Source organism: Melanaphis sacchari, unplaced genomic scaffold (assembly GCF_002803265.2).
Source record: "Melanaphis sacchari strain LSU unplaced genomic scaffold, SCAv2.0 Contig7_pilon_pilon, whole genome shotgun sequence".
Lineage (NCBI taxonomy): Eukaryota > Metazoa > Arthropoda > Insecta > Hemiptera > Aphididae > Melanaphis > Melanaphis sacchari.
This window is the reverse complement of record NW_020271560.1, coordinates 1,246,901-1,267,422: the sequence shown is the minus strand read 5'-3', so window position 1 is coordinate 1,267,422 and position 20,522 is coordinate 1,246,901. Positions and strand designations below refer to the sequence as shown.

The 20,522-nt window shown below is 26.6% G+C and overlaps 1 protein-coding gene across 1 annotated transcript in view; it reads right to left on the bottom strand.

Annotated features, from left to right (window-relative positions):
• The window catches only part of LOC112601860, a 38,553-nt gene extending 19,725 nt beyond the window's left edge, over positions 1–18,828 (bottom strand). The window contains exon 1 of the mRNA XM_025349685.1: positions 18,509–18,828. The gene's annotated coding sequence lies outside the window, so the exon portion shown is untranslated. The remainder of the gene's footprint in view (positions 1–18,508) is intronic.
• Between the last annotated feature and the right edge of the window lie 1,694 nt (positions 18,829–20,522).

Sequence of the window (20,522 nt, the reverse complement as noted above, 5' to 3'; positions counted from 1 at the left end):
CTGTATGAACTACTAGATAGATGGTTATATAATATTATGATCACGGCGGTGGTCAACTCGTGGTTATTTCAATAATGACGTTGACACCATAGGAAATAAATGATGGGAGACAATCCAGTATTCCGGTTTACGATCTCGCGCGTAGGTACCTAGTTAGAATCGTGCAATCGTCTTGGATTTTTATTAAATATCTACTGTACCAAATAAAAAGGATAGTGCTGGTTGCTGTTTCCACAATAGGAAATTTCGTTGTCTTCCGAATTCGACCTGAATAATATTCAGCCGCAGTCGAGGTTATAACGATTCTAGTAAAAGACTCCACACCATAGATTTTTGTCCATCCGACACGGTTATTTTTCCCTATTTAATTATATCAACAACTACGCCCAGCGGAAGTGTGAGGTGCGGAGCGTCAAGTAGGGGCAGACCGCACACTGTATATAATGATATCAGGATTGTTTAGACGACGCGTACCAAAGCTATTGTTTTACCATATACCGACGTGACGATATACCGTTAATCTCGAGGATCTGCGGAGTTGCTAAGATATATATAAAAATATAATATAATAAAGGCAGGCGTGCAATGATGGTGTCAGGCTCAATTTTATTCTTTTCGGACTGTAGCAATCAAAATGTAGGTACACGATCTTCGTTCCGCGCGTATACAGTATATACAATAATAGAACGATATATTATAATTGTTTATCTGTCACACTCGGGTTGCTGTAATGATGTATTTTACTATGTATACCTTATAAATACATCTAAGCAACACTCGAGAAGCAGCGTGGTGAACTCTGCCTGCAAATAAAAATCAAACACAATGGCGCGATGAAGAGTTTTATTGGACTGAATTATCACCTCGGTAACGATTTCACCTGGAAGTTGCAGTTTTAACGATGAATAGACGTGTCGAAAATTATAAATTCAACGAAAATTGTCAATTGAAAAATCGAGTTCACGTAGACAATGCTCCGTGACATTACACAGATGTCCTGCACCCTGTACAAAGCGCCGTCGCCACGACGAGCAATTGTCGTCTAGCGGGCAGACGAGAAAAATGGGTCAAATTAGCAAAAGAAAGAAGGAGGGGAAGAAAAGAGAACTGGAAATAAGTTTGCTGTTGATTTAATTAGGTTTTCTCGATTACCGGCAAATGTAACACGGCAGAACCGAGGAGACCTGGGCACGTAGTTCGATACCGTTGGCGTATTTTTTTTATTTTTTTTTATTTGACGAGGTCATCTTTATAAGTAGGATATGCGATTTTCCATGATTTAGTTAAGCATTCTCAATACGATGGAATTTTTTTAGGCAGTATTTATATTTATAGGTATTATTCATGATTGACATATTGTGTTATTTGCTTGATATTAACGATTAATAATTGATATTATTATATACGAGTACTTTTACACATATTGGTAATATGTTAATATGGGTAGTATCATTGATTATAGAATATTATTATATTATTATATTATTCTATAGTCAATGGTTGTATGAAACTTACACATAAATACATACAATGTGAATAATGTATAAACAATTTAAAAATTATGTCGCAGAATAAAATAATAACTGTTAAAAACACGATTTTAATATTATAATATACCTACCTACCATAATACCTACAATTGCTTGAATATTGATTTATCATTTTTCTATTATAGATTTTGGTATGCGATTATACATGGTTATTAAAATAATTATAATTTGTAATCTTTAATAGCGGTTGTGATTAAAGTTTTTTTATTTTTTACTGAGGTTGTGTTCATAAATTGAATGCATCAACGCATCCTTTGTTTGTATTTAATGTATAAAAAATAAATGCACTTATATTTTTAATATTTAATGCATTCTTTGATATAATGACTGATTTAAAGATTTTTTTCTATGGAATTACCTGGTTTCCCACAGTAGCTGAATTATTATTAGATAAGTACCCATGTGGCAGTTCTCAGAATATGCCTAGCAATACTACAATCAAAATTCAATTCGAATTTCTCACCGTCATGTATCATTCTTATAGATGCAATCTTCACACGAACACGGTTTTCATAACTTCATAAGGTCCGCCATACTGAAATCGTCGATAACATGGACATTGCTTATTTTAAGTTTTGTATATTATATTTTAGTATCCATAATATGTACTTATTCCATAAATATATTTATGAGTTGCTGTTGATCGAATCAACATTTTTCTTCCTTTTTTTCTCCAATTAATTTTTTTACAGTTATAGCCATAAACCAATGTGTGTTTGATATTTTAATAGCTGATAGTCAGTCGTGCTCACCTGGAGCACTCTTGAATATTTACTGCTATTAAATATATCCATTATAATATATTTATTAATGCGTACATAAACATAAAATATTTGCCACTGATTATCATTGTTTAAAATGATAAAATACCATATTAGATTTAACATAAAAAAAGAAAAATATTTTTAAGAAAAAATGTTTGTTTGAACCTATAATATACGTACACATATATTATAATCATAAAAAAATTATATTATTATAGTTTACCATAAAATTAATATGTATTTCATATCTATAACACGTTTTCTATTTTAGTTTATTTTATATTAAAGATTTCTTATGTATTAATAATTTGAAAATATGATTATTAATTATTTTTAATTTACTTTATATTGTATTCAAAATACATTGTATAAATGCCTAAATTAAATAATTTTAATTTTTTTAGTTCATTAACTGTTGGATATAGTTTTTAGTCGTATATTTATTGTAAACTTTATATATGTACTTCGTCTTATAATTTTTAGCATACATAGAAGAAAAAGGTTAGATTTATAGATTTTTTTTTAATTAAAAAAAAAATATAATATTTATATATTATGCAAAAGATAAATTCTAAATATAATATGATTCTAAGCTTGATTTAACAAAATGATTAAGCAAATTACAATTGTTTAATTTTTTTTTTATACAAGCTGTTAACTGTGATGCTCGTGACCAACAAGTATATAAGTATAATATCTATGATAACATTATAATTAGCTGATCTGTTGTCAACAATCTACCACGGGATTATTCATTATTAGCCCCAACATATTCTTCACTGTATCTGATATTAACATCACTCACGCGAAACGGACTATGAACAGTACGAATATTATAAAATGCTTTTGTCCCTGTATTTATCCTCATTTTTTGTATCTTATATACTATTGTTATTCTCAGTTTTATTCAATACACAAATTATCAAGGGAAACCAATGATTTTGAATTACCAAAAAAATAACAAACAATAAATATAGGTAAGTGCATATATTATTATAATCAACGGAATTAACGGGTTTCTTCTACGGTTTCGCGCGTATACGGTGTATGTCTTTTCGTTATTATTATCACCGCATCAGTGATTATGCGCGGATATTAATGGTGGGTTTATTGTATTATGCGTCCTGTGGTACGGTGTCACTGTAGTTGTCTATCTTGTGTCATCCGGAGCGGAAAATCATACGAGTAGCTGTTATTACTAACTATACCGCTAATATTTTAACCATTATGTAAAATCCATTTGGTCGTAATTATATTATTAAAATGTTGTTAATAATGGAATAAAACAAAAAAATAATAATAATTTACACTAAGCATTCAATTATAATCAATTACTTGATTATAGGTAAATAAAATTGTTTTTAAATTTGTAGAATTACGGCTTACGATTATTTATTAACATAATATCATGATATATTATAACGATTGTATTTATCTTATAGGTATGTTTTCCATTTATTATTTCTTTGGTTCTGAATTCCAAAAAAAATATCAACATCAAATTTATAGTCCACAGAGATACTGAAGTTCAATAAACGATATTCCAAGAGCGGCTTATTGTAGATACATTATATTATATTATCTTTGATCTTCGCATGTGCAGTCGTTTATAATAATTTCTACATTTTCTTTTTCAATATCGACACAATTTTATCTCGGTTATCGTTTGATATAATACACGTTTAGACATTGAACGCGTACCTATATTTACAACACAAAGGAAGAGTATTCACGTATATCATACAGACGACCGTTTTAATTCGACTTGACTACCTGAGAAAGTAATATATACGATAGATAATATCTAGTTCTACTATATTTTATAGTCACAATTATTTATAAATTTATAGATTTCACACTAAACGATAAAGAAGATCTAAAACAAAAATAAAGTTTTCTACGAATAGTACCAATATTTTATAAAATAAATCTACCGTAATCCACGAGATATTTGTATGCATATAAAGATGATATTTTATAAATTATCAAGCTGTTATATTACATGATAAAACTGATCAATTGCTAAGTATAATATATTACAAATAATCACTTAAAAAATAATTAAAATTACTAATTTTTGGTAGTTTGTTTGAAACTGTAGCATAAAAAAATAAATCGAACAATTGTAACAACTAAAGTTAGTTAATGATAGGTATATAATGACATCGTAACAGTAGAATATACTATAATAATTATATGTGGGTGAAGGTTTCGAGGTCTTTAGACCGTAAGCTGACCATTATTTTTTATTTACTGCGTGACAAATTAATCTGTTCTAATATATTCATAAAAGTTGCCATCATGATCTTCTCTTTTCTTATATGAACATAGATGAATCCATTAATGATGAATACGGCAGTGAATGTCATCATTATTAGAATGGCATCTGTTTGTACGTAGTTAGTATATAGTATTTAATATATCTATCATTATAATACAGTTTAATTTTTTAATTTTTTTTTTTATTATTGTCTATTTAGTATTCGTTTACTGGGTCACAGACGTCCCCCGCGATTTACCTACCTATTTCTTTCGCATCGTTTAGCACCCGCATATAATTCTCGTTTCTATAGTTACTATCTACTGAAACGAAACAATTGCCAATTACCAATGGAGATCATTAACTAATCAATGCACCGTTAAAATACTATTATAATAATTATAATATTCTATAATAAAATTGGATTGGTGTTTCAAAAAATAAAAATGTTGTGGACGAATTTAAATAAAGGAGACAATGATATTAGAAAGGATATTTTAGATTTTATGTCAAGAACAATAATTATGTTTTATCATAAATAATTAACCATAAGTTGATAATCAATAATATTGTATTTTAATTCAAAATTAAATCAATAATATTATTATATATACTATAGACATAAAATAATTGTTGTGTTCCTATTTGATTAAACTACTGTTTTAACAATTAACCATGTAAAATGTATTAAAAAATATATATATTGAATACCTATTAATTATTATATAGACTTTAAATTTTTATCAACATGTATCTATATTTGAAATTAAATTACGATGTTTTCCCTTTTTGAAATGTCATAATTTGTGAAGTCTGTCAAACGTCAATACTGTCTGATTTTGACTATCCGCCATAGTCACGATTCATATTCGAACTAAATTTAACACACTGCGTTAGTACTAATATACTATAATAAATAAATACCTAATCGAAATTCGAACACTACTCTACAAATGACCTAGAATGTGCTCATCGTCTTGTTAATATGTAGGTATTTTTGTATGAAAAGAAATAAGTGAAATATCAAATATAACGGATCATTATAATAGCTATTTATATGAGCCTTCTGGTTTTTGTATAACATTATAAAGATTGTCAGGAAGAAGAAAGTAAAACGCCTCGAATTATTCTTGATGGTCTTTTGTTCATTGGCTTGCATTAAATTGTCACTAGAATACAGTGGATAAAAAATATTTGAATGATACAACGATGATGACCTAGTTAATGAATTCGTTTAATAATCAAAACGAAACATAACCGTATCACGATTCACGTATATAGAAGTATATATACTTACGTGATGTGTAATATGCAAGAATTATTATAGCTGCAATTCTGTTGGCGAACATAACATTAATTATGGTTTAAATCGTATTGTAAAAATATATTTTCGCAGCAAAAATCAATTTTGTATACAGTCTAGAACATTGTCCAATCATTTGAATTTGTATTAATGTATCAATTTTATTATAGCTTATAATATGAATGTTTTTTCGGTTTAATTGAACTAATGACCGGGCATTTTTTTTTTTTTTTACATCCATAAACGCTCCGATTCAAATTGAACTATTCTGTCAATAATCAATTCAATAATACAATATAATCATATATATATATATATACATAAATATGAATATAAGTAATATATCCATCTGCAACAATCTACATAAGTACTAACCTAATTATTGTTATTTTCAATATAAGTAGAAAGTACAAAAATGTCAGTGCTATCATGGATAAATCATATTTTATTTATTGTTATTATACTATGCTTAACAATAATTTTGTATTTATATATAAATTATATATCTATATATTTTATATAGGTATACGTATAGACTATAGATAGACAAACGATTTTCCATAAACGTTTTCTTGTACCATTTCCACAGTTCACTGCCAACCTACAACCGCATGAACCAATACATAGCTGTATTATTGAAATCATTTATTTTGATTCATTTTTATTTTTTTATTTTATGCATTTTTTGAAAACGATTTGAATATTGAAGTGTTTATAAATTTATTAATTTGATACGGGGTAGGAGCAGTTATACATTTTATTATCATAAAATATTTTAGATTATCGTAATCAAATAACACTCAAACGAGCCGTATGCGAATTTTGTGAATTTATACCTATGTATATCATCTAATAAAATAGTAAATACGCACGTAAGATGTTGAGACCATAATTAATCTGTTTGTTCGTTATATTATTCGCGTTCTCAGATGTACTGAATTTTGTACAATCAAGATAATTTTTTAATCGTTAGATTTGTTATTTTCTATCATGGATTACGCTGACGATGATATAGTGTTTTATATGGTTTTCCGGCGAGTCACCGTTGATGACTATCTCTGCATTCACGGTGCAAGTAATCTTTGCTTTTTCGACGATACACTGTAGCGTACGCAGGAGGAGCCTCGGAAAAGCGTATAAATAATAAAATAATATTATTATATTATATATTTGTATATGTGCACACCGCTGCCGGTTTCCCACAAGAACTAATGCACCACAAAACCGACGGACATTAACCCGACCGGGCCGTATATAATTATATAAAGGTACATCGTACGTCGAGACGTCTAAACGACAGATATCACACATGCATATAATAATAATATGTATATATATATATATATATATATATGTATGTATGTATGTATGTATGTATAACAATATAATATATGCGCGTATATTGCGACATTGTTACATTATTATCGAGAATAAATGATATGTGTGTGTATACACAAACATTATAAATATTTTTTACAGGTATAAGTAGGTGGTAGGTATATAATATGTATTATTATAATATATAATATAATGTGTTGATATGTGGCAATATTGTCGCTTATTTGTTATTAGGTACATCGTTACGCTGCGCCATGCCATCCGAAACGATAAAAATTGCCACTGTCAAATGTCATTTGAAATATTATTTACAAAGGACGAGATTGCGATAGAGGAAGAGTAAAAATATTTCTTACATTTCTAAAAATTAGTTATACGTGCCTATTTAATATACAGGTTTATTCACCATATTTTTTTTCATTTAATAATGAATTTATTCAAATACTGAATTTTGGAATAATGAAATATTTATGTTTTACTACCGAAAGAGTGTTTTATAAGTTGTAGCTATGCACATTTATTTTTTTAAATGACCCCCCCCTCCCGTAAAAGTTATTAAAACTTTTAAACTAAGAATAATAGTTCTTAAAATGTTCAACAAAATTATAACATAGATATAATATTTGATCCAATGTTTACTAAATTTAATAACTTTTACAAATCATAAATATTGAGAGATTATTAAAATTAATTATTAAATTTTCAAATCACCATACTTCCGAATCTATTATCCTTAGAACACACAATTAAATTACTCAACATTTTCAAAAAAAATTAACAAAGTTTTCCGCTAAATAATTTACAAAAAAAAAAGATAGATATATATTCATTTGAAAAATAGAAAATTGATTTTCACAGGATACTCCCCAAAAATTACAAACAATCGCAAGATTTTGGAAATATAGTATTTAAGTATATTAAAAAATTTAAAACATTAGATTTTGAATAATCGAATTATTAAAGAAAAAAGAGGGGTGAGCATACTTTATTTATAATTCTGTATAATAAATATATTTAAGTTTATTTTATGTGGACAATCTACTTGTACTTGATCGGTGCGTATTCTTGACAATTTATATAAATGTTACGGAAAGCAAAACCAATTACTCCCCGGATTTCTCTCACACCCTACGGCCTACAGTATGTCTTTTCAGATGATGTCAACGACATTGCAATTCTGTCTAAACACATACACACATACACACACACATACGGCCGTGTCACCACTCCAGACGACCTCCCGAGCCTTTGCTTGTTCAGTCGGCATGTAGGTACTTAATACGTATATATTATTATAATAACTGCATTACTGCAATGATCGTTTACTGCTTGTTTATACTAACCGCATGTACAAAGCAAACGACACGTCATTGCTATCCTAATCTGCAAAGATATCCAGAGTCGATTGAAAACACATTCCAGATTCCGAACTAATAATCAGGTTTAACTCGCATCGTTAAATCGTCTTCATAGATGCTTCCGTAAAACCATAATTGAATAATATAATGTTATATTCTCTAGTTCTATGATGTAATGTATAGTTTGCAATTTTGCATAAAATATGTATTAAAAATAATAATATTTTTTAGGTATGATATTCGTATTCGTATCGTATACTATGGGTGTACCGGGCAGATCGAAACCTTTTGGCGGGGTAACTGATCGATACAACTCGCAACTGGAGTGCTCATTATGAGATATAATCTATTGTGGGAATCAAAAATTTGAAACGCAGTTTCAAATTCTGAAAGCTTCGCGTAGGATTTATAAAAAAAAAACATAAATGTATATACGAAATGATCCTTTCATCAATAACATTCTTTAATTATTTCAAAAAACTATTTTTTATGTAATTTTAAATTAATACTTAACAAAATACTTTATTAAAAAAATGTTTTTATTATTTTTACTGTTGACATAATTTTGTCATTAAGTTTTATAATTATTATTATTATTTTTTTTTTTTTTTTAATGACAACATATATTTTTAATTCCTTATTTTAAAACAGAATATTTTCGGAGTACATGCTTTGATATGTATATGTGTAAATCGAATATTGAAAGAATATTTCGAGTTTTAAACTTTTGAACTAATTTACTGAATCATTTGACTAAATTATAATTTTAATTTTAATTATATGTACTCATTAAAAATTTGATTTTTATGTATCCAAAAACTTTAAATAATATTCTAAACAGGAATATTAATTAAAAATGTATATTGTCATTAAAAAAAAAAAATTGCATACAAGACATTATAATGTGTTTAATTTACAGATCTTAATTAAAATATTTAAAAATGTCTTGAAAATCTAAGACATATTATATGTGTAATATTTAATATGAGTAAATAAATTAAATTTACGTTTATTTAACCATTTAAGGTGTTAACCTTTTATTTGAAACTATTTAGGTATGAACAAATATTTTTTCAGTGTAAGTAAAACACCACCCTCCACGTCCTGAACATTATTTTAAGCTTTTAAAATTATGATACAGGAAAATTTACACGCATTTTATACAAAATGTTTAACTTAAAAATTAACCTTTTTACTTTATTTAAGTAAAAAAAATGGAAAATTTAAATCACCCATTTTATAAAACATATTTTAATATTATTATTATTATTAATACATTTAGAATAAATAATTTATAAATATTAAATACGTAATATTCATGGTCGTGAATTGTGTTACAACTTTAGACCATTATTTTCATATAATAATTTATTTCTGTTATTCTTGAGAAAAAGGAAGTTGTTCAGGGTGTGGAGCTGCATATTTTGTACACCCCATGCGCACAACTAAATAATATTTGTATTTAATGATTAAATTAAAATAGTCATTGATCAAAAAATAAAAACATCATTAATTTATGCTCTGTCACAATTATAGATATCGTTATAAGTAATATAAGTAACATTAAGTTAATAGCTTTAATAAAAAATTATGTTTATGATGTGAAAAAATATTTTTAATAAGTTTCAATTCACATTGTATAAACTCAAAAAGAATCTCAGTACATCTGTTATAAGATGCATCAGTAAATAAATCAGTAAATAGTAAATATATATAATAATATTTTACCGTTGTGTTGGTTTAAATACAATTTTTTGTAAGGCAGTTGACATACGTATTATTATCGAAAATAATATCTATGCGTGTTTGATTTTGATTTAATATCGTGGAATTTTCGATATTATTGTGTTGAGACCTACTTATGAAAAATGTTTTTTTTCAGTTTCTTTATTTATTTAGTGTATATGTTACAGTATAGTACACGTACAACATGATTCGTATTCGAGATTGTAAAAAATAGTTTAACTCATTATTATGACTACGGCCATAATGTTTTTTCTTTTAGATTTATCATTTTATTGACATACCCGACCTTATATTAAACGAAGAGATTTTCTCGTATTAAATACTTAATGACGGAATTACGGAATTTTTCATTGTAAAAACTAAACAGAAAATTGTTCTTACTCTGCGCAATTGTGATGATATATTAATTAGTGAGTATCTAATGTTAAATTTTAAAAGACTATCGTCTATCTATTTAATTAGACCAATAACCGATTATAAGATAGGCCACAGTGTTATGTTTATACCTGTATAAGAAAATAAGATGTCTTTAGCTTTAATTTTTTTTTTTCATAGATTATTTACTCGTTTGATTCACATTTCAAACTATAAAAATAAAATGTAATATCCATTTACGCGCATATCGTACGTATTTGTGTATGGTTGTGTGTATATAATAATAAATTCAGTAAACTGCTAATCACTATAACTATGTAAAAACAAAATATTGATTGACAATTGACCAGTTAAACTATGTTGGGAAAACAAGAAAGCTTCTGGTTTTTATCTTATACGATAACTAATTAGGCACATAATGAATATGAAGTTAACCCTCCAGGAGGTCTAATATAACTATAAAAGTCTCCTGCTGGTTTGTTAGTATAAACAAAACAAATCTTCTTTTTTTTTTTTATACATCTTAATCTACTCGGGATTTGCATCCGTAATACACGTAATCATTTGTAGTTTTTTCTAGAAACTACAAACGTACGATTGCGGTCCAAAACGATATTCCCACATGAATTATGGAACATGCAGTTAATGGGTACATACATATATAGTAGTGTAAATAAGAAAACATTTATGTATTGTAGTAAAAAAATAATAAAAAAAAATAAGCCTATGAATAAAACTTTGTCAATTTAGTCTCTTGTACAATCAAGAACTATAAATCAATTTTAATCGCAAAAAAAAATGTATATAATATTTTAGTGTAAAACCAATTACAGAGTTCAGAGTAAGAAGAATACTAGGAACCAATTGTTGCTGTAATAAAAATTAGTACAAAAAAATGTTATTATAAAAAATTCAACATTTTATAATTTTTCTACCATAAAATACTGATTCTACAGTGAATTTGACTAATTAAGTGATCTATAAATAATATACATATCGATGTTTGTTTTTTTATTATATACACTACCCTCCCCCCAGAAAGAAATAACACTCGTTAAATTTTTGTAATTTACCTACCTATGATAAAACTTCACATTCCACAATTAAATGGATACGCCTGGTCACCGTTACTAATTGCTTGGAAACATAAATAAAAATGCATGTTATTTTAAACCTGCACAAAAAAATATTATTGATTGAAAACGTTAAGTTTATAACAATTTTTATTCCCACTTGAATTGTGCAGGTAAAAGATGGTTCTCATGTGTAGTGCAAATTCCATTACAGTAACGAATGAGTATACCATCCGCTCACCCTCTCGACTCTCGACCTTACATTTCATTGTTCACGAACCTACTGCAGGTGTATTATTGTAAAGTCAAACACATACACACACACACACGCACACACACACACACACATATATATTTATATATATTATATAAATATATTTTTTTTTCATTTACGATCCATTATTAGAAGTCAACGAGGATCATGAGAAGCCGACATTTCCCTCAATGTGTTTTGTTACGAAAAAAAAAAACATTTATCTTAAAATCTATAACATTATTAACTCGTTAGTTATTTTTGATGTATTATTAAAAAAAAGAAAAAAATACTAAAAATAATATTTTGCAATAGCATGTACATTTTTAAGATTGATTGATAAATAATTTTAGTTCAAAAGTGAAAACTGACAATTTCAGATTAATTGGTATACCTGCCTAATATCAAACATTCAGTGAGAATGAGATGTACATCAAAAATAAAAAAACATTAATTTTTGCTAGAAATATTATTCAGGACGATTGTTTGCTGAAATCGATTTCATTGACCTTAATTTATCGTTACAATAATAATAAAAAAAAACAACATGAACGGATTGTAGAACAAACAGGGAAATAATAAAACAAGTGTTTTTTCTTCATGATTTGCATTTGTTCTTTTGAATAATATTGATACATTATTCAAAAATGTTTAAATAAATCTTTATAATTATAAATATAAAAAATTATATTGTACCTAAATATAAAATTATTTTAACATAATTTTATCTATAATTTATAAATTTATAACCATAATATAATAAATAAGCCATTATTTAAAAATTTATGACAAAAAAAAATCTGGCTTTTTCATAGATTATTATAGAAACTGTTTTTGATTTTACTTATGTACGAAAAATTTTAATTGATCAAACTGTAATTATTAATAACTATTTTGAAAATTGTTTTAAAATACTAAAATTTGAATTACCCATACTGGTTATTCATTATTTATTAGTAGTATTTATTCAAACCAGATAATTAGCATTTAGCAGTAAATATAGGTCCACACACTGTAATTATTTCATTATTATGCTCATTACTAGGTTACTTTTTCGTGCATATACTGGAGTTTACACGTGCCACCAATTTTCAATATTCCTTATTTACTTTAAAAATTCCATTGTATAATATACATATATTATAGTATATTATGTATGAACTAAGAAGAAGAACACGTGATTAAAAAAAATAAACTGTATTTACAGTAATAACTAACCGACAAATATCTGGTCTACAAATTCACTATTAAAATATTCCGAACATCGAAATGAAAAAAAATTAGAATTTCCGTTCTAGTTATGGGTCACGGTACTTACTGTATAATATATTAATTGAAAACACGTTCTAATTATGGACCTGAGATAATATATTATATAAAATATTAAAAGTATTATAATGTGTGCCTATTTATTATTGAAAATGATATGTTATAAATGGGTCTTTGAAAAGCAAATAGGTAATAGTAATAAACACATAGGTATTGCATGAAATATTTGTCCAATAACAGCGTAGGTACTAATAAACAATTTTATTTTCATATGTGGTATTATAAATTCACACCGCAAGGCATATTATCATTATCTTTTATTTCTTTAAAATTATAGGGATTATTTCCCGCCAAAACCCTTAATTTAAAAGTGTACACGGATAATATTTAGATAAAAAAAATAAAATACGGAAACGCTAGAACGAAACCGAAACGTAACGGGACCCACGCACATCGCAACTCGTTTATAACGCGTACCGTGAACTGGGCAATTACCCCCGCGGGAGCCAAAGTTTTACGTACGATGGAACATACTGAAACGAGGCAAACCGGTTTATTGTTTTTGTCGGCTTGCATGTTACGTACTCACTTTATGCACATCATCACCCGAAAGAGTTCATCTTAAAATAGTGTTAACGTTATTTTTAGATAAACATACGTAATTGGATCATTTCCTATAGAACACACGAAAGATGAAACGGACTGCTGCTTGTGATGCATCATTATAATATCACGTTGTCGGTCTCGTGTCTGCAATCCACGCAGCGACAAGTTGAATAATAATAATTATTATTATCGTATAATATGTGTTCAGAGGTTAAGAAGGCAGGGGGCTGGGAGAAAATTGCAGTTTGCGTTTATTGCGTTCACGTATAAACGTTACGTATAATAATTATACGAGTACATCGTGTATAGTTATCGCGTATAGATTTTTTTAGAACGTCGTCCGTATGTATAGTATGCATTATAAATATTTTAACTATTTTACATAAGCCCCATTATGGTTTACAAACAGCCAATTTCAATCGAAACACGGAATTTGGTCTTTTTCTGGCGCATATAATGTTATACTGCGAGTTAAAAAACAAAAACCTGTCCGTGTAAGTGTAATAGGTACTGTACCATATGTAAGTTTCGGTCCTAACGTTTTTGAACGACGTACCTACGTACACGCACACGTGTCAACGTGTGTTCACAATATTGCTTTGTACAACATGCGAGTGCATATTATGTTTAAATACATGTGTGTGTGTGTTTGTATGTGTGTGTGGCGTGGCATGCTACCTATGCGCTATGAATTAGTGATGATTCAACTCATTACTGGAGTATACATACATCGATGCACTATGTTTATGCATCCTCTACTGCTAGATACATTGATTTTAAAACGGCCGACCAGCAACAATAGTTGCTGTGTGGATCCGAGTCGTGGCTTCTGGAAATTCTGATTATTATTATTATTATTATTACTTATTATCATTATACACTAACAAGTGCGATATTACACTCAAATCCTGCAGTAGCCTTAGTATAATATAGTCTTAAGTGTAGGTATAATCGCACACACAAAGTATAATGATTGTACACAGGAAGTCCACTTAAATAAATAGGTAGATCTATCTATATATCCCGAGCAGTATGACTGTACACGATATTATACGAGTTGGTAAAAACTTGTTTCAATTTTTGCCCACCATTACCTACGCACACACCCTATTTATACACTCAGGTAAAAAATGTTAAAAAATTAAAATATAAAATAAAACTCTATCATAAGAAATGAGAAAAAATTCAAATACCGCAAACCGCAAAGTCAATGACTTTGCAATTTTGATTTTATTTCCTGAGATGTTCAGACGATGTTTCTCTACAACACCGCAAAACGGTAAATATTAATAATAATCGTTCATTGATGTTTGTTCCATATGGCGCATACCTATCTGGCGTTTGAATTCATGTGGTTATATGTTTTTGATTGTCACCTATTTTAAAACATAATAAATGCAGGTAGGTACTTTCGTTTAACTGTTATAAAAATATTTATTTATTGATTTCTGTTCGTTGCTACCAAACAGTAATTTAAATAAAACGAATTTGAGTTTGAAAACTATTAGACGAATGAACCTGAATAACTTAGTAATGACTAATCGTTAAATACATGATACATAGATAATATATATATATATATATATATATATATATGATTCATCTAACATTTTTAGCACTTTTCATATGAAATTAATATTGAATATACCATTTATTATGGTGTATGAAATTATAATTAATAGGTATTTTTTAATAATGAAAAATAGCAAACTAATAAAATACAATTTTTTATGTCTACAACGTCAAATATAAATTAGTTGCAGCTGTAAGTTTGAAAACATAGAGTCTCAATACAAGTATTCTAAAGAATAGAGTGACCTCTCTGTTGAAAACGTTTATAGCAAAACAATTAAAGTAATTAAAGTCTGTTAAGTAGAACTTGAAATTTCAATCATTAAATAATATATATAAAGATCAAACATTATTCAACACACGTTAATTTTTAAAAATACGTAATGCTAACATTATCAGTATATTGCTAAACAACAATTATTTTTTCAACAACTAGATATGTCTAAAAAGTGTCCAGAAAATATTTTAAAATTAATTTTTTCAATATTTTTAATCCTAAAAATAATATATTGCTTATGTAAACACTAGTTGCTTAAGAATAAAACAAAAATTAATGAATTGAAAAAACATTTCAAGTACCTAGTTTTAAAAATATGTTCAATAATTATTTCGATCTTTCGAATTTTTATTAATAGTTTTAAATTTCTATAATAATCTTAATAACATCACAAAAACATTTATAAATTAAATATTGTACTTAATATTTCCCAATGAGAAATTATAAAAAATAATTTTATTTAAATAATAAATAGTTAAGTATTTTCAATAATTAATTGAACATACATGTATTAGGTAACATGTTTATAATCTTCAACTTAAATATAATGTGATAAAATTTTAATAAATTAAATAAACCAAATTTTAATTTTTTTCTCAATAAATATATTACTTATTTTAAAAGTGTATCAGTAAAAAATGTATATGTCTTATACGTGTAGAATATATTTAATGAAACCTTTTTCTGTACTCCATTCATTGTAATTACATTGAAATAAAATAATCATTACTTTATCTTACCCATTATAATAACAATTATAAAGAATAATATTATGTGTTTTTGCAGAAGCTTTTTTCTAAATTTGATTTTTAAGTAAGTTATTAGTACCTACTTAACATTGTTAAAGTTGTTTTTAAATAAAACCACTGATAATGTAAATATAATTAAGCATATATAATTTTTATATATTTAAAAATATTTACAATAAGTATACTCGTATAATATCTTTGTCTCAACAACATAATCATCGTTATTGAAATATAATAAGAGATTTTAATCATATTAGAATTGTGTAATACAGAGAAAAAAATTCAATAGGTGTACTTTGTTAACTTCCCATCTCATAATTTAATGATTGAATATCAATCAAAAATGTAAAATTTTATTTTATTAATTAACTAATACAATTTACTGTTATTGAAACACCAAAAATATTGATAGATTTCCTTCGTCTAATTCTACGATTTATTATTCCATTTTTTTAAATACATTCATCGCTCTGTTTAGAATCTAAAATCTTAATGCTAATGATTGTTTTGTGCACACAAAGAAAAACGCACACACGCCAAATCCAAACGGTATTTGTCCAATCATTTTATTATTACATTATCCTCCAAACAGTGAATATTATTGTTGCGAAGACGAGTGGGTGTTAACGGGCTGAAAATAAATAATGACGATGGCACATTTTTAACACTGGAAACATAAAATAATGTTAGGTTGTTTCCGATGCCGTAAGAGCATTTTACTTAAATTACTCGTGATTTAAAGTGCCGGTGTATAGTTAACTATCGAATCGGATTATCTTTGCCAAGTTTTTTTTATTTTGATTTTTACCTCCAGCACTAGGTCAAGTTGGAAAAACACGCGATCGATTTTAGACCGCTAATAATGGATGAGAAAAAAATATGAATTCATACGGTTAAATAATTTACGGCAATAAACATATATTATAATACACACGTGTGTTAAGCTATTGGACATAGAGGAGACAACCACAATGGAAAGTGTTCCGGATAACAACGATATAATCGAATTCTCATTTGCGTTTGTCATTAGCGTATGGGTGCATGTGGGTGACGATGTGGGTTGGCAGCCAAGTATCAACACAGTTATAAAATGCACATTAGTATAGTAGGTCAACCGTATTAGACTATTATATTATTATAATTTCTATAATTTTATTTTGAACGTCACAGCGAGATTAACTACTAACCGTGTTGCGTATAAATATTGTAATAATAATTAATAAGTAGTACTTTATATCCATCTACTGATCACACCGTATACAAAAATTATATTGCTAACATTTTTCATTCACTTATTCATTTTGTTTTGATGATAATTATAATTTTAAAACCTAACCATGATACGACTGTGTGATTCCCATGATTACATGGATCATCTTTCATCAGTTCCTTTAAAGACAACCATTAATTTCACAAAAATGGGCGGTCATGCCAACAAAGATTTTTTTTTTTTTGTTGAATAAAAAATGAGAATTTATATTTTATACCTCTAACAATAATTAATATCAAAACATTTAGAACTACCTATTAATCATCAAACGTCATTACATATTTAGTATATTAAAATTTAAAATATTCAAAATGTTTGAATTTTATGAAAATATTTAATTGTAGAATTTAAAAGTTTAACATAATGATTTATTATTAAAAGTTAAATTAAAAGGTATGACTTCTAAGTTTAGGTTATAATACATTAAGACTTATGAGTTATGACTAAAAAAATGTTCTAAATTGATTAATAACAGTATTAAAGAATTTTAATGTATAATATAATATAATTTTATATTGCATATTATGTAACATGGTTAATTTTTATTTTTTACATGAAATTTATTTAATTTTCAAAAATTTGAATATTTCTATTATTATTAATTTTACCATTATTATTGCATTTTTACTATAAGTTAGTAATATAACAATAGTTATTTACTACAGTTAGCTAGTGAATAACATTTTCAACTAGCAATTAATAATTATAATGTAATATAATAAATTAATAATCATAATTTACTTACAATTTCTATCTTCACGTGTTGTCTTATACACTTGTCGCTGGAATATTCCCGTTCCACCAATATTCACACTAAACTACTTTGATTTTTACACAATTTACGTATATTTTAATCACTTTAAATATACAAATGAAATTAACATGAAATTATTTTATTATAACGAAGAATTTATAAAACGAATATATATATATTTATGTATATATATAAAAAATAAAACAGAAGTCGGTATACGCGGAAGCGTTCAAGTCTCGGAGACCAGACCGTACTATAATCGTAACAGTAGTGATGACACCTGTGCACGGCGCGACATCGGTCAAGGACTGGTAAACTGCACTGCGTCCAAGATCATTGCCACCGGTTCCTTTTATAACTTCTGCCCTACCACCAGGCGCACGTTAGGCCGGTCACTTATATTCAGCGTGCGGTTGGCTGTTCCTTTTCCATCTATACTTCATTTCTTCTATTTTTTTTTATTTTTTTTTATTATTATTTTTTTATTTTTTTGTATCATTATAGTGCATTGAGTACTCTTGTATTCGCATTCTTCATTCGTTGTTATTATCTTCATTACTATTATCATAAAATGGATTTGTGTTTTTTTTCTACCTATATGGGTAACGACAACAACATTTCACATCGTTTGTTTCGCCCCAGACATGTTTGTTTTAAAAAGAATATTTATTTTTTCCTTACTAAACGTAATAGGTACTATAAATAAATAATGAACTTTTTATGCTCAAACAAAAGCTTTAATGAAACAAAAAAAAAAAAAATGATCAATGCAATCTTAAATTATTTAAAAAAATATATATCAATTATAAAAATTAATAGATAGATATTAAATTGGTAACTATAGGCATATTGTAATTTACGATGGGAAATTAATTTTATTTTAAACCGTTATTGGCATTATTCAATAGTATTTACTGTGGGTATTATGATGGTTTATGTATATTTGTATTAATATAAATTAATTTTTAAAGAATATTAATTTTTAATAACAATTATAAAAATAGTAAAATACTAATTTGAATTTTTTTCCTAATTTTTGATTATCTTTTTTTTTAAAGTAAATATTTAATCATTTTTTTAGATATTCAGAGTAACTTTAAATTTGTTAAGTATATCATATTAGTATTGTTTAAACAGATTTTCCTCTGCTGTCAGTTAAACGCGAAAAAAAGAAAAAAGAAGTATATATGTTAAATTTTAATTCCTTAATTAATGCATATTATTTAAAATATTATATTATTAATACTATACGGGATAATTTTTCCAAAATACTCACATTTTTCTTTTTTTAATATTGTAGTAATTTAAAATCTGATTTTTGGAATATATTCTATTATAATTAAACCCTATATTTTAAAATTCTTGAGATTGTACTGCTTAAGGATTGTCCTGTAGAGATACAAACTTCTGTTTTTTAAGTGAGAGCTCATTTTCTACTGTAAATTATTTAGCAGATATTTTTCTGAAAATTTTTTGTATCAAAATTAAAATTCGAACGATTAGACTAGTGTTAGAGTTATTTAATTTTGAATTATAATAATGTATTTTTTTTTTAAATAGAGGTTTTGGTGATTTGGAGATTTCAATAATTAATACTAATCTGTAAATATTTTTAATTTGTAAGAATTGTCTAACTATCTAAGCATAGTAAATATTAGATACAATATCAAATAAATTTTATATTATCAAAAAAACTATTTTTTAGGACTATTACCCTTAGCAAACATATTTTAATAACTGATAAATTACTCGTTCAAATTTTGTATTAGGTACAATTTTCATTTAAAAAAAATGATCCACTAGATTATCACAAGATTGTTATTTAAAAAATCGAAGTTTTGTATCACCATAGGAAACGTCTTAAGTAGTATAAACAATCTTAAGTATTTAAAAATATGGTCTTTAATATTAAAATATTCCAAAAATCAGAATCTAAATTCATTATTAAAAGAATATATGGAAATGATCATATTTGGTGAATCACCCAGATTATTTAGGTACGTTG